This window comes from Ochotona curzoniae, unplaced genomic scaffold (genome assembly GCF_017591425.1).
Source record: "Ochotona curzoniae isolate NIBS_2020 unplaced genomic scaffold, NIBS_Ocur_1.0 contig_2861, whole genome shotgun sequence".
Lineage (NCBI taxonomy): Eukaryota > Metazoa > Chordata > Mammalia > Lagomorpha > Ochotonidae > Ochotona > Ochotona curzoniae.
Window position 1 is genome coordinate 4,261,243 of NW_024465620.1, and position 15,186 is coordinate 4,276,428.

A 15,186-nucleotide genomic window follows, 5' to 3' on the forward strand; every position below is an offset into this window, starting at 1 on the left:
CTGGTTCGCGGGTGTGCTCGCTTCTCGCGGGGCGCGTCCAGCAGCCGAGTCCGCCCGTGGGGCTGCGGAGCCCCGGTGCGCGGGGCTTGGGGTCCCCGCTGCGTGCATCCCCACTTCCTGATCCAGCACCGCCACAGCCACCCTGAGATAGAGCGGAAGGGGAGCAGGGCTCATTCCAACAGTGAGTCCGTCCTGAGAGGAGGCGCGGGGGTCCCCGCATCAGAAGGGGCCCGTCATGACTTCCAGGAGGGTTTGTGGGGTCTCTGGGGGCAGCTCAGCAGTGGGAGATTGGTCTGTAAAGGGGTGTGCTGAGGGGTGCAGGGCCACGAAACAGTTCTGGAAGCCTGTCCGCTGGTTTGCTGTGCCTAGCCCAGGTCCAGATCGCTGTCCGTCGTGACCCCTAGGATAGCTTGTGTAACACCTGGCCCTCCGTGGTCATCGCCGCCTCCTCTCTGTCCCTGCTTGCAGCATAGCACCAGCTAGGGGAACTGCGCACACTCTGGAACTCGTGGCCAGCGAGCTCTGCCCCTGGCGCCCGGCTCGGTCACCTCTGGCATGTTTTTGCTGTCTTCCCTGGCCCACTGGCCGTGCGAAGTTCTTTCCGCATTGCAGCCTTTGCCCTGGCAGCTCCTCCTGCTCAGACCCTGTGCTCAGATCTGACGTCCTAGAGGCCTTGCTGTTTGTACCTCATGATCCCCAAGGTCTTCCCATTGTCTTCTGATTCTCTAACGGCTTTCCACTCTGAGACTAACCGGAATGTGCCCACAGCTGCGTTTGGCATGCACCTCAGTCCAGTACCAGGCCCTCAGGACATGTCCTGTGATTTGGTCGTGACCTCTCTCCACCTCCTCCAGCAGAACACGTGTGTCGCCCTTCCAGCAGCTCTGAGGCCAGCGCTGTTCTCTGTACTTCCCAGGTGTCGGTGACCTTTGAAGATGTGGCTGTGACTTTCACTCCGGAAGAGTGGGGGCAGCTGGACCAGGCTCAGCAGAAGTTGTACCAGGAGGTGATGCTGGACATCTGTGGGCTGCTGGGCTCCCTGGGTAAGGCCATCTCCCTGCTCCTTGCAGTGGCCCTGCAGCTTCTTCCCTCGGGCTCTGGACCTCCCCTTCTCGCGTAGCTCTGGTCACTTACCAGCTTCACCTCTTCCCACTGACTGCCCTGGAAGGACAGAAAAGCTGTGGAATGACAGACTGCAAAACTATAAGGCAGGGCTTGTGCTCAGGTGCTCTGGGCTGGTATAGAAGTTGAGAAGCACCGCTCCTGCATGCAGTGTAACTCTTGGTCTCCTCACGGCGCTGACTGTCCACAAAGGCCTTTCCAGCCGTCGCGAGCGTGTAGCTTGAACAACCATCCAGTGCTTGCTCTCCCCCGTGTTCTCTGTTTCTCTGCATGTTCCTCTCTGTTTGCAGCTGGCCTCCACGGGTGGTCTAGAGCAGTAGATGTACCCATGCCTTGATGTCCCTGTGTGTCTCCAGCAGTCTGGGGTTCTTTTGACGTGAAGGAGAGAGCCTCGTTGGCTCAAGCGTCCACCACGACCCAGCAAGGAGGGCCGCGGAGAGCACAGGGTTCTCTGGGAAGGGAGCAAAGCAGCCCCAGGAGATACCCACATGAGGTCTCACCGAATGTTCTACACGAGAGCCTTCTCTTACCCCATATGCCAGTATGGTTTCCTCTTTCCTAAGCCCTGGGCCAAAATGTTCTGTGAGTTTGAGGAAGTTGGAGCAGTGCTTCTCCACATGTGAGGGCTTGCGCCCCCGGGAGGCATTGAGTAGCATCTGCAATCACTTGTGATGATCCCATCTGGGGTAGGGTGTAGCCCAGAGATGCCGCTCCACGCCCTCACTGATAGGACACGCCCCAGAGCTAAGAATCATCAAGCCCCAGGTACCAAGGATGCCAAGGTTGAAATGCCAGGCTAGTGGCTCTCGTGTTGCACATCTAGCCTTACACTCCTCACTTGAGAAGAGAGGTTTAGATACTCTTCAACAGAGGGAACATTCGCAGGCCCGCAGCCCGGAGCTGCCTGTACTAGTGTTGTGACTTCATTGCCTTGTTGTCATGGGGACCTGCCATCAAAGCAGGTGACTGGGATTTTCATTTGCCAGAGTGACGGGACATTCCTTTCTTAGGAGGCATAAGGAAAATAGTCACTTTTTTAAAGTTTTATTTTAATATTGTTTATTGATAGGGATGCATATCCACGTGGAACTGCAGTTAGGGTGGGGAGGGTCAAGGTAGGGAAGAAGGTGATGGGACAAATGTTTTAGTTCTTTTTTTTTTCTCCTTTGTCCAGGAAGGGGAAATCTAGGGGCCGCTCCTCGCTGTGAAACTACATTAGCACCAGGGGATGGGAACAGTTATTTGATGATGCTTTGAAACTTCAGTGTGGGAAAGAACATCCCAGGGCTGTTTTTTTTATTTGTTTTGATAGTTCTGAAACATTGCCAGCTTCATTGCATCAGAGATGAGAAAATTTTCCAAGGTCTTTTGGCTGACGAAGTACACCATAGTGCATGTAAGACCCAGACATTTGCTGCATAGCTTGGCCAGGAGAGTGGGCCCACCTGTTCTGCTTTCCGTCCTCTGATATGTCACATGACATCCTCTGTTGGCCTAGATGAACTGGTTACCATGTGCACCTGGGCATGCTGTCCAGTGCAGACGTGTCAGCAACTGATGAGGCCCAGTCCCCGTACGTGCACTCCAGGGTGGGCTGCAGATGAGGGTCCAGTCCCCGTACGTGCACTCCAAGCTGGGCTGCAGATGAGGGTCATCCCTGTACATGCACTCCAGGGTGGGCTGCAGATGAGGCCTGGTCCCCGTACGTGCACTCCAGGGTGGGCTGCAGATGAGGCCTGGTCCCCGTACGTGCACTCCAAGCTGGGCTGCAGATGAGGGTCATCCCTGTACGTGCACTCCAAGCTGGGCTGCAGACCCTGTGATTTTTCTTGTAGCTGAGACTTGAGTCCACTGATCTGTTTGGGTAGTCTCCCAGGAAACATTGCCCAGGAAAAAGTGACCTCAGACTTGACTCTTGTGTGCACCAGTTAGTGCAGGGTCAGGTGTGGTGTGCCCCCTGCACCCACCAGTGCATATACTGGTGAATGAGCTGCCTAGTCAATCCCATCCCTCCTCCAGTTCCGTGTCTCAGGTGAACTGATGGGTGCTGTGGCCTTGTCAGCCCAACCTAGCCCACCACAGACCAGTGGGTACCATGACCTAGTCAGGGTAACCTCCAGTAACTCCCACCAGGCCTGCCCCGGCCCCAGGGTTTGCACATACCGGCATGTGCCGTGGCCTAGCCCTTCCTTGCCTGCAGCCCGTTTGGCTCTTATGCACACTTACGAGCGTTGTGGCTTAGCTCAGCCTGACCTGCCCCATGTGCATGCCACATGTGCTGCTGCCATGTCCAGCCTGGCTAGCTTCCAGACTTGGGCTGTTGTGCTCACCAGTAGGAGGTACAGTCTAGCACGGTAATACCCACAGTTTCCTAACTGGCCTGCTTCCAGCCTGCATCTTGTGCTTGCCACGGGGTACTGTGATCTATCCTGACATGACTCACACTCAGTTCTGGCACATGCCTGTGGGTATAACAACGCAGCCTGGAATGCCCCCAGATCCAGCCCACGTGCTGGGCAACAGGTGTTGCAGCCTGCCCAGACCGGTCCATCCCCAGTCCTAGCTCTCACAGTGACGAGTGGTAACAGAAGATCAGCAAAGGAACCCCCAAAGATGCCCTGCCAGGCTGCTCCCATCCCTGGGTTTTGTGCATGTTGGCAGGTGCTGTGGCCCAGTCAGCATGGCCTGGCCAGTCCCAGCTCTCGTGGATAGGTGCAGCAGCCTAGCCTAGCATGGCCCACACCCAGCCCTCATGTGAACTAATGAGTGTTGCAGCCCAGCCAGTCCTGGCCTGCACACTCAGCTCTCAGGTATGCCAGCATGTGCTGTGGTGCCAACCTGGCCTGGCATGCTCCCAACCGCAGCTCTCTATTCACCAGTGAGATCTGTGGCCTAGCAGGGGGATTCCCAAGCTCCCCTGCCAGGCTTGCACTTGTTCAGTTCTTGCAGTGGGGAGCAACAGCCTAGCCCCGCTTGGCCCACCCCATACTCAGCTTTTATGAACCAGCAGGTGCCACAGTCTAGCCCAGACCATCCTGAATACATTCTAGTTTTCCTGGGCACCAGTGGTTGCTACAGACTTGTCCAGCCTGTACCGCCCCAGCCCTGGTTCCTGCACAGTGAGAGCTTCATCCCAGCAGGGGAGTTCTCCAAGGTCCCCTACCAAGCCTGCTCCCAGCCCTGAATCTCACAGGTGCTGACACGTGCTGTGGCCCTGCTGGTCATGATCTGCCATCCGTCCTGGCCTTTGCATGTGCCGGTGGGTGCTGCTGTCTAGCCCAGCCTGGCCTTGTCTAATCCCCACATGTGTCAACTGGGTTCTTTTCAGATGACTTGGCCCCTTAGGTGTCACAGTCAGTGCCACAGAGGCAAGCCTGGCAGTCACCTGCGCAATCTGCCCCATATCCAATTCTCTCTATTCTGAAGGGTGCTATAGCCCAGCCTGACGTGGCCAGCCCGTGCCCTGACGTGTGTGGGCAGGTACCATGGCTTAATCCAACCAGACATGTCCCCAGCCCCAGCTTTAGTGCGCACTGGCGGACAGCAGGTAATGCTACTGAGCCCGGCTCAGCCCAGCCCAGGTCTCCCATGTGGACAAATATTTTGGCCCGACCCAGACATGCCCTTCAGTTCTCCCCTCTAAACTGCCCACCTCAACTTCATAGCCTACCTGTGAGGGGTGGCCTGGTTCCCAGAAGAACACCCCAGAAATCACTGCTCACCTGTCAAACATGCCCTCAGCTGCTCCCACCTTAGCACATCCCCAGACTCCCTTCCCTGGGCAGTCTGCAGGCTCCCTGCCATCTGTTGGCTCTCCTAGGGTGCTGGGGTGGTGTATCCTAGCCCAGTGTCTCCATGGTAGTGCACAGAGTTCCCCACATAGCTTTTTAAAAACTCTAACAAAAAATGAAAAAATAAGCAACTGTGCTGGCACTCTGGCTTAGTTAACACAAATTTGGCATTAAACAGGCCCAGAATGCCCTCCAGCTATTGGCTGCTGTCCTAGCAGTGTCCCCTCTACTGATTGATACCCACAGTAGCTGGAGCTGGGCCAAGTCAGATGCCAAGGAATATCTTGACCACCAGGCCAGTTACCTGCCACTTCAAGTTCTCAGTGGTTCCTGAAAGGTTGAGGCTCAGAGTCCCTGTCTCTGACCCCAATTTTTGAGGATGAGTCCTGCTCCTGGAGCTCTCCTCTTTGCCTGATAGTCCCTCCTGCTGGCCCTGACCGGGATGCTGTCCGTGTCCTCCACAGCATGATGCTCAGGCACCACAGGCAGCAGCCAGGTTGCTGGGTCGGCCTACACCTCGCTGTGGTCACTGGGCAGATGTCAGCATCTCACTTACTTCTTAGTGTTGTAGCCAGGCTCCCGACTGGCCCTGGCCAGGTTGCTGGGTCGGCCTGCACCTCGCTGTGTTCACTGGGCAGATGTCAGCTTCTTACTTACTTTGTAGGGTCGCAGCCAGGCTTCTGGGGCTGCTGCATGGACTTGGCAAAGGGTGTGGGAGCCCATGTGTTGTGCATCAGCTGTGTGATCCCTGCCAGCCCCAGTGCTGTTCCACGGTCCCCAGCCTGGGCTCAGCACTAGCAGGCGGTGTGTGGATCCATGTGGTTGAACAGAGAACAGCGCTGACTGGGTCTGGGTTCTAGCTGGGCTCAGCCATTTGCCAAGTCTGTTATTTGGGAAATAATCTTAAAAATAAATTTATTTGAAAGGCAAATTTGCAAAGGGAAAGAGAAAATCATCCGTTTTTTGATTGACTCCCCCAGGGGCCACAATGGCCAATGCTGGGCCAGTTTGAAGCCAAAAGGCAAACTTCTTCCAAGTCTCCCATATGGGTGTAGGGACCCAAGGATTTGAGCCATTTTCCACTGCTTTCCTAGGCACATCAGCAGGGAGCCAGATCAAAAGTGGAGCAACTGGGACTCAAGCCAGCATCCATATGGGATGTTGGGACTGCGAAGGGTGGCCTAGCCTGGAGTGCCATAGCACCGGCCCCTTGGGGAGTCACTCTGCCTCACCTTGGCTTCTTCCTCTGTGCAGCGGTGCTGAGCGTGATCCGGGCGTTCTGGGTTTGCTGGACGGAGGACAACTGTGGGATCTTTAAAAAGACTCGGATCAGAGGCTAGTGGTTTGGTTACAGTGCGTTAAGCAACCGTCTGGCTCGAGTTCCGGCTGCTCCACTTCCAATCCAGCTCTGGGTTGTGCCTGGAAGGAGTGTAGGCTGGTCTGAGTGCTGGGTCCTGCCACCATGTAGGAGGCCTGGACAAAGCTGGCACAACGCTGGACGTTTGGCCATTAAGGGAATGTACCATTGGATTGGAAAAAGTGTCTGTCTTTCACTATTTCTATAATTTCTGTTTTGAATAAAATTAAAATGGATTAGTCTTTTTTTTAATTGGAAAGTCAGATATAAAGAAGATCTTACATCTGATGATTCACTCCCCAAGTGACTGCAGCGGCCAGAGCTGAGCCAATCTAAAGCCAGGAGCCAGGGTCCTCCCCTGGGTCTCCCACGCGAGTGCCGGATCCCAAGCATTGGGCTGTCCGCGACTGTTTCCCAGGCCACAGGCAGGGAGCTGGATGGGAAGCGGGGCTGCCGGGATTGGAACTGTGCATTCAAGGGGAGGACTTTAGCCGCTAGGCTACTGAGCTGGGCCTTTTTCTTTTAAATGGATCAATCCTTTAAAACGAAAAGCTTCTTTCAATGAAGATGCGCACTTTGGTAAATGAATACTCTATGTTGTAAAAATACAAGTTTTCCTTTAGTAATTCTATAAATATTTTTGGGTCTTGAAGTTTAGAAGGAATTGTAAGTTGCTGATCTTAATTGTTTGGATATGGTCATTACCTGTACAAATAGTACTTTTAAAAAGAAAAGCAGCTTTTTTGTCCATATCTATTTGAGAGTCAGAGTGACAGATCTGCCACTTGTCGTTTCACTCCCCAAATGCCTTCAACAGCCAGCACTGGGCCTGTCTGAAGCCATGCGCCATCAGCTGCTGTCTGTCAGTGTGTGCCGTAGCAGGAACCTGGGCTGGAAGCAGAGGTGGGACTTGAGCCCAAGCCCAGCGATTGGTGTGGGCGTCCCAGGTGGTGGCTAACCCAGTTTCCCGTAATATCCACCCCTATACATTTTTTGTTTTTAATTTGGTGGATGGTAGAAACCCTGCAGTGTCATGGCCTCGCATGGCATGCCCTTGGTTTGCAAGTGACCGACACGTGTCAGTGCTGATGGATGCAGTGTCTTTCCAGGATCAGACCCCATCCTAAAGTCACAGACTAGATTGAAGATCTTCACTTCTATCAAAACCCATTCCCCACTTTTCTCCCCGAACAGGGTGTTCTGTTCCCAGACGTGAGCTGATGAGCCCATTGCAATGCAGGCAGGAGCTGTGGACAGTGAACAAAGACTTCCAGGGCACCTGTCCAGGTAAGAGCCGACACTGGACAGGTGCCAATCCCAGCGGTGGCCACTGGCCCTTAATCCTAAGAGGAGGCTTAATCTACCAAGCCACGTCTACCCCAAGACTGTCAGATCTTTTCAGCTCCTCTGAACACAATTGTGTTATAATAAAGTTAGTAGTGTCTATACTTCATTTAAAAGCATTTATTAAAGTTGTATTTATTAGAAAGGGTCAGAGTGTGGAGTTGGAAGGGTTCCCATCAGGGACGTTGTCGCCTGAAGTTTAAGAAGACTGTCACATAGCGTAGAAGCGTTATTTTTAATTTGTTTTCACTGAAGTGCTGACTTTGTTATGTTTTGGTATTATGAAAAGTCCCTTTTCTGCATTGGATTTCTTTTAGGTGACAGAGGAACACGTAAGAACACCAAAGCTGACATGTGTGCTCCAGCCCTGTCTGAAGGAGGTTCACCACATGGGCAGCTGAGTCAAGGAGCCCCCGGAGACTCCCAGGTAGTGCAGGCCAGGGATCGGGCTGGGACCTCGGAAGTGCAAGAAGGACCCTTGGGACGGAGGGTGGACCTGCAGAGAGAGAAGCCTCCCGGGAAAGTGGTCCCTGAGAGTGATGTGTCAGGGCCAGTTGATGGCGTGTGTGCCCGCGTTGTGCAGGAGCAGGTCGCTTTAGGAGATACTGTCCCTAAGCCCAGGACTCGGGAGGAAGGAAGTGTCTTCCAGTGCACTGAGTGTGGGAAGGTGTTTAACAAGAAACGCCTCCTTGCTCAACACGCAAGAATTCACTCTGGGGTGAAGCCCTACGAATGCAGAGAGTGTGGGAAGACCTTCGGCAAGAGCGCGTACCTGCTGCAGCACCGCATGGTCCACACCGGGGAGAAGCCCTACAGGTGCATGGAGTGCGGGAAGGCTTTCAACCGCAAGTCCCACCTCACGCAGCACCAGCGGATTCACAGTGGGGAGCAGCCGTACAAGTGCAGTGACTGCGGGAAGGCCTTCACGCACCGCTCCAGCTTTGTCTTGCATCGGAGGAGGCACACCGGAGAGAAGCCGTTCGTGTGCAAAGAGTGCGGCAAAGCCTTTCGGGACAGGCCGGGCTTCATCCGGCACTATATCATCCACAGTGGCGAGAACCCCTACGAATGCTTCGAGTGTGGCAAGGTGTTCAAACACAGGTCGTACCTCATGTGGCACCAGCAGACTCACACTGGGGAGAAGCCGTACGAGTGCAGCGAGTGCGGGAAAGCCTTCTGTGAGAGTGCAGCCCTGATCCACCACTACGTGATCCACACCGGCGAGAAGCCCTTCGAGTGCCTGGAGTGCGGCAAGGCCTTCAACCACAGGTCATACCTCAAGCGGCACCAGCGCATCCACACCGGCGAGAAGCCGTACGTGTGCGCCGAGTGTGGGAAGGCCTTCACCCACTGCTCGACTTTCATCCTGCACAAGAGGGCCCACACTGGGGAAAAGCCTTTCGAATGCCAGGAATGCGGGAAATGCTTCAGCAATAGGGCAGACCTCATCCGCCACTTCAGCATCCACACCGGAGAGAAGCCCTACGAGTGTGCAGAGTGCGGGAAGGCCTTCAACCGCAAGTCGGGCCTCACGAGGCACCAGCGGACCCACAGCGGGGAGAAGCCGTACGAGTGCGGGGAGTGCGGGAAGAGCTTCTGCTGGAGCACAAACCTCATCCGGCACTCCATCGTCCACACGGAGGAGATGCCCTTCGAGTGCAGCCAGTGCGGGAAGGCCTACCGACGCAGCTCCTCCCTCACTCAGCACCAGAGGATGCACGCCGGACGGGACCCTGTCCGTGCAGCACACACGGAGAGACCGTTCGGGAGTGAGCCAGCTTCGGTCAGCATCCAGGACTTGCTTCTGGGGAATGACTTCTTGAACGGAGCCACAAAAGAAAATATTCTGCAGGAGGAAACATCTTGTGCGTGATCCGTCCAGTCATTCTGAGCATGGAGAAACCCCACAGGTGTCTTGACTCTGAGAGTGTCACTTCACTATTGCATAGTGTCACTGTCGCCTCATCCTCCCATGAATTCCCGAGAGTAGTCCACTAGCTCTCGTGCACAGAGCAGGACTCACCTTCAGCTTCATTACAGCAGTGTCATCTCAGGAATGCTCCGCGGAAGGTGACCATTGGAGGGGAGAGCAGGGGAAAGGCGAGCTTTGCTCTCACAGCACGGCTGAGGCTCTGCTGCTTGGCCTGGATTTCCTAGTCTGTTGATCAGAGGGCTGTGGCCCTCTGGGCGTGTTGTATACACATCCCTCGCCACCTGGTGCAGAGTACTGTCAGCGTCTGGAAACTTCTGGAGTATCTTCCTTGTCCCGTAGCATCGTGAGACTGGAGGTCTAAGATACTTCTGTCTATAAGGAGCCAAGGAAACAATTAAATGGCCACATTTTATTGTACCACTTAAGGCTTTTATGTATTTGTTCTTTAGGAGGAAAAAAAGTATGTGATTTTTTTTTTTAAGTATGTGACTTTATTGTTTTAAGACAGTCAGAATTTTTTTCTTGATCCCAGTTTGTGGTGTACTTTCTTGTTGTAGCTATATGGCAGATGTTAAAATTGGGTAAAGTGCTTTGTCTTGATTTTATTTAAAATTGATTTAGTACGCCTAGCTACTTTGCCTTTCTGTTCACACTTCAGGTTTAGAGTTCTTATTTTTATAAAGAAATCGTTCAGATATCTGTACCAAATATGTTAAATCTGTAGGTAAGTTTGTTGAAAATCAGCTTTAAGGTGTTCTCGTTCAGTCTTCCAGTTCATGAACATGTTGTGTCTCGTTGTTTAAGTATTCCTTGTTTCATTTCATTACTGCTTTATAACCCTTTTTATATATAAAGTTTCAATCCTCACATGGTGAGGCTAGTATTATGGTGTAGTGGATTAAGCTGCCACTTAACGCACGAGCATCCCATCATGGGGTGCAGGTTGAGTTCTGGCTGCTCCATTCCTAGTCAAGCTTCCTGATGATGTTTCTGTGGAAGGAAGACCCAGGGACAATGACATATGGGTGGAGCGCCTGGCTCCGCTCTGGCCTGGCCCAGCCCTGGCTGTTGCAGACATGAGGGGAGTGGGGAGTTAATGAGTAGATGGGAAATTTCTGCTTGTCTTTCCTTCTGTCACTGTCTTTTACACAGATAAATCAATCTCTTTTTTTTAAGGTTTATTTATTTTTATTGGAAAGGCAGAGTTACAGAGAGAAAGAAACACAGAGAGAAAGATCTTCCATCCACTGGTTCACTCCCTAAGTGGTCACAACAGCCAGAACTGAGCCGAACTGAAGCCATGAGCCAGGAACCTTTTCCAGGTATCCCATGTGGGTGCAGGGACCCAAGGCTTTGGGCCGTCCTCAACTGCTTTCCCAGGCCACAGGCAGGGAGCTGGATGGGAAGTGGAGCTGCTGGGATTAGAACCGGCGCCCATATGGGATCCCGGGCATGCAAGGCGAGGACCTTAACCACTGTGCCACCACGCCGGGCCCAACTTCTCCTTAAATTCTTTCATTTTTATTTGAAATTCAGATATTACGGAGGGAGTAGGAGAGAGAGGCGCTTTTTTTTTTTTTGAAAAAAAGGTTTATTTGTTTTTATTGAAAAGGCAGATTCACAGAGAGAAAGACAGAGCAAGATCTTTGTTCTGCTGGTCCTACCCCAAATGGCTGAAATGGCCAGAGCTAAGCCAATAAGAAGCCAGCAGCTTCCTCCAGATCTCCCACACAAGAGCAGAGTCCCAAGGCTTTGGCCCATCCTCTGCTGCTCTTTGAAGCCACAAGCAAGGAGCTGGAAGGAAAGTGGAGAGCTGGTACACGAACTGACACTCATATGGGATCCTGGTGCCTAGAAGGCAAGGATTTAGGCACTAAGCCATTGCACCAGGCCACAAAATAAATTTTTCTAAAGATTATTTCTATTAGAAAGTAAGATGTTACAGAGAGGAGGAGAAACAGAGAAAATATCTTCCATCGTAGGTTCACTCCTCAAGTGGCTTCAACAGCTGGAGCTGTTGAACTGAAGCCAGGAGCCAGGAGCTTCTTCCGGGTCTCCCACATGGGTGCAGGTTCCCAAGACTTTGGGCCATCCTCCCTGCTTTCCCAGGAAGCTGGAAGGGAAGTGGAGCAGCTGATAAACCAGCACCGACATGGCATCCCAGCGCATGCAAATTGAGCACTTCAGCCACTAGGCCATTGCAGCAGGCCTCCAAGGTAAATTTTTACACAAGGAGTTTCCAGTTTGTGGCTGTTGCCACATTTTCAGGGTGAATCTTTATTCATAGAAAAATTGTACTCAGGCCTGGAGTGATAGCTCAACTGGCTAATCCTGAACCTCCATATGGATCCCATGAATCCAGTTCCTGTTCCACCTGCTCCACCTCCCATCCAGCTCCCTGCTTCTGCCTCACCTCCCATGCAGCTTTGGGCCGAAAATGGCCCAAAGTCTTAGGATCCTGCACTTACGTGGGAGACCTGGAAGAAGCTCCTGGCTCCTGGCTCCTGACTTCAGATCAGTTCAGCTCTTGCCATTATGACCACCTGGAGAGTGAATCGGTGGATGGATCTTTCTGTCCTCTATGTAAATCTGCCTTTCTAGAAAGATAAATAACTCTTATATATATATAAGACAAATATATATATATTTGTTTTTATTTGAAATACAGAGTGATATGGAAAGGATACCCTCCCAGCTCCATCTGCTAGCTCACTCCCCAAATTACCAGAGGTTAGTACTAGTTCAGGTCAAAGCTGGAGCAGTTTTTCCTGGTGGGTGCAGGGCCCAAGCACTTGAGCCATCCTCCACTGCTTTCCCAGATGATCAGCAGGAAGCAGGTCCGAAGTGGATCAACCAGCTCTTGCAGTGCCTCACAATGCCGCATCGGCCCTCAAACACTTTCCCCAAACTTCCCATGGAGTTAAGGTTGCAGTATTTTTCCATTACTTGGTTTGTTCACATGCAGTTCTCAAACTTGAGTTAGGCCCCCACCACCAGGGTGGCCATGTTTGCAGTGATGGGGATGCTGTCACACCTGGAACCCAGATGCAGAACCGACGACTGAGAGTGAATGCGAGTGGTCCTTGTTCAAGGCGCAGCCTCAGACACAGGGCGCCTCAAGCATGGACCGCGTGCTGGAAATCACTTGGGCCTGTCCTTGCCCCCAGGTGACCCCAAAGTCTCAGAGCGTCCCCACAAGTCAAGAAACCGGTATTTCCACACATTTTTTCTCCACAGCCGTCTTCGCACCGCGTCTCCTGGAGGATTGTCTGGAAGAATAAAAAAAAAAATTGCCCAGAGCCTGGCTGGTTGGAGCATACAGTTGAACTCAGCCGGGGGCTTAAGCACCTGCCCAGGGTCAAATGACTGTCCAGAAGATGGGCGTGTCCGGTACGGGGCGGAGGCGGGACTTCCGCCGTCGCAGTGGTGACGTGCTTCGCCCGTGCCTGGTTTGTCCACTAGGTTGCGGCTCTTGGGAGACCAGTGAAGAGGCAAGGAGCCTCGTCGCGGCTCCGTGACCCCCATGAGCCCCGTCACGCGGGGACGTGTCCACAGGGCCGAGGCCTCCTCGCCCGTCCCCGCCGCTGTCACCCTCCGAGGCGGCCCCCGAGCCTTGTGCGCGTCCTGACCCGACAGACCGAGCGTGGGGCAGCGGCCAGTCTGACCTGTGGACCCAGGGGGTGCACACCGTCCGCCTGCTCCTGCACGCCAAGGCGGCCAAGGACATGGGCCCGGCAGAGGAGCGGACGGTCCTTCCGGACCCCTGCGGTCCGGTGTGTGTGCTGGGCGCTTCGCGGGGTGCTGCGGCGTGGAGGGCGGCCACCCCGGTGGGGGTGTGGGGCAGGGCCCCAGTCCCGGTCTGAGTGCGCCGGGGGCTGCCCAGGACTGGGAGTTTCCTCTGGGGTTGCTGGGGATCCAGGGAAGGTTCGGGCGCTGCCTGGAAGCGTGGGAGTGGGCGGACAGTCCACGGTCGGGTCAACTGCCAGTGTCCAGGGACGGCAGGGAACCGTTACAGGCTTGTCCGTGTTCTCCAGCTGGGGCTGGGCTATGGTGATAGCCTGGGACTGAGCATTTGAGACGGAGGACACGGGCGAGGAGGCTGCAGGGTGGTCCCTCAGGGCGCGACGCCCTGAATGCAAGCTGGCAGTGTTAGGCGGTGCTCCCTGTGCACAGCTGATAGCGTGAGAGCCAGAGGGACGAGTGAATCCAGGGACGGGGTTGAGGTGAGATTGAGCTGGCGGTGCCCGGGGACAAGTGTGTAAACATAAGAACAAGGTAGCATTTGGACAGAAATCCTAGGCTGGCGGACTGGACCTTCGCTTGGTGTGGATCAGCTGAGAAGGGTTGAAAGCAGGAGGAAGAAGGAGTGGCTGATCTGCCTGGGAATTCACAACCTCCCTCCAGCTTTGAGGGAAACAAACTGGCTGTGGAGCAGGAGTTCGCAGCAGTACTATGATGGTGCCATGCCCAGGTGTGTGGCCATGTAGCACTGTGATGGTGCCCAGGTGTGTGGCCGTGTAGCACTGTGATGGTGCCATGCCCAGGTGTGTGGCCACGAGGTTGAGAGAAGTTAGGGGAAGGTTCGTGTTTTTGTTTTTAATTGTTTTTTTAATATTCATTTATTTTTATTGGAAAGGCAGATATACAGACAGGAGAAGAGACAGAGAGGAAGATCTTCCATCCAATGATTCACTCCCCAAGTGGCCACAATGGCTGGAACTGAGCCAGTCTGAAGCCAGGAGCACGGAGCCTCTTCCAGGTCTCCCACGCGGGTGCAGGGTCCCAAGGCTTTGGGCCGTCCTCGACTGCCTTCCCAGGGCACAAGCAGGGAGCTGGATGGGAAGTGGAGCTGCCGGGATTAGAACCGGTGCCGCATGCGATGCTGGCGTTGCAGGAGCTGCTTGGCATGCTGTGCTACAGTGCTGCCAGCATTTGCCTGATTCTGCTCTGGGCTGGATACAGTATGAACAGGGAGAGGCACCAGTGGGACTAAGGTCCAGAGTCAGTGAGTTCGGACACTGGGCTGTGTAAGTGGACAGACTGGGTGTGTGGGAGGGGGAGCGAGAGGGACGGGCAGGTGCTGCCGTGCTCATCTGTCTGCTCTGTGCCAGGGCCGAGTGACCTTTGAGGACGTGTTTGTGTCCTTCTCGCCGGAGGAGTGGGCGATCCTTGGGCAGACACAGAGGTTCCTGTACTGGGACGTGATGCTGGACACCTGGGCACTAGTGGTCACTGTAGGTAAGTTCCGTTGCTCCGTGACGCGTGCCCCCACCATACTACCTTTCAGGCATCTGGTTGCATTGGTGCTGTTGCTTCAGGCAGAGACTGTCTCGGGAGGTACAGTCAGGTAGTCGGCCAAAGGCCCATTGCGCCCAGGCCATTTCCCAGCTGACACATGGGCTTCTTTGCAAGGTTCCATTTCCGGTGGTGGCTTGTTGACGGAGTGCTAGTTCCCCAGTGGCTGTTGGCCGGAGGCCCCTCTCCTTGTCTGGTTGTCTCTCTGAGGGTACTTCGTAATGCGATGCTGACTTCTTTGTGAGCAGGTGAGCAAGAGAACGCCCAGGAGTCCCAGGGTTGTGATCTAATCTCAGCAGTGATAGTCCATCATCTTTTGCCGTGTTCAGTTCTTTAGAAGTTCT

At 54.0% G+C, this 15,186-nt stretch overlaps 1 pseudogene; it reads left to right on the top strand.

Annotated features, from left to right (window-relative positions):
* The window catches only part of LOC121154969, a 440,652-nt pseudogene that overhangs the window by 422,508 nt on the left and 2,958 nt on the right, over positions 1 to 15,186 (top strand).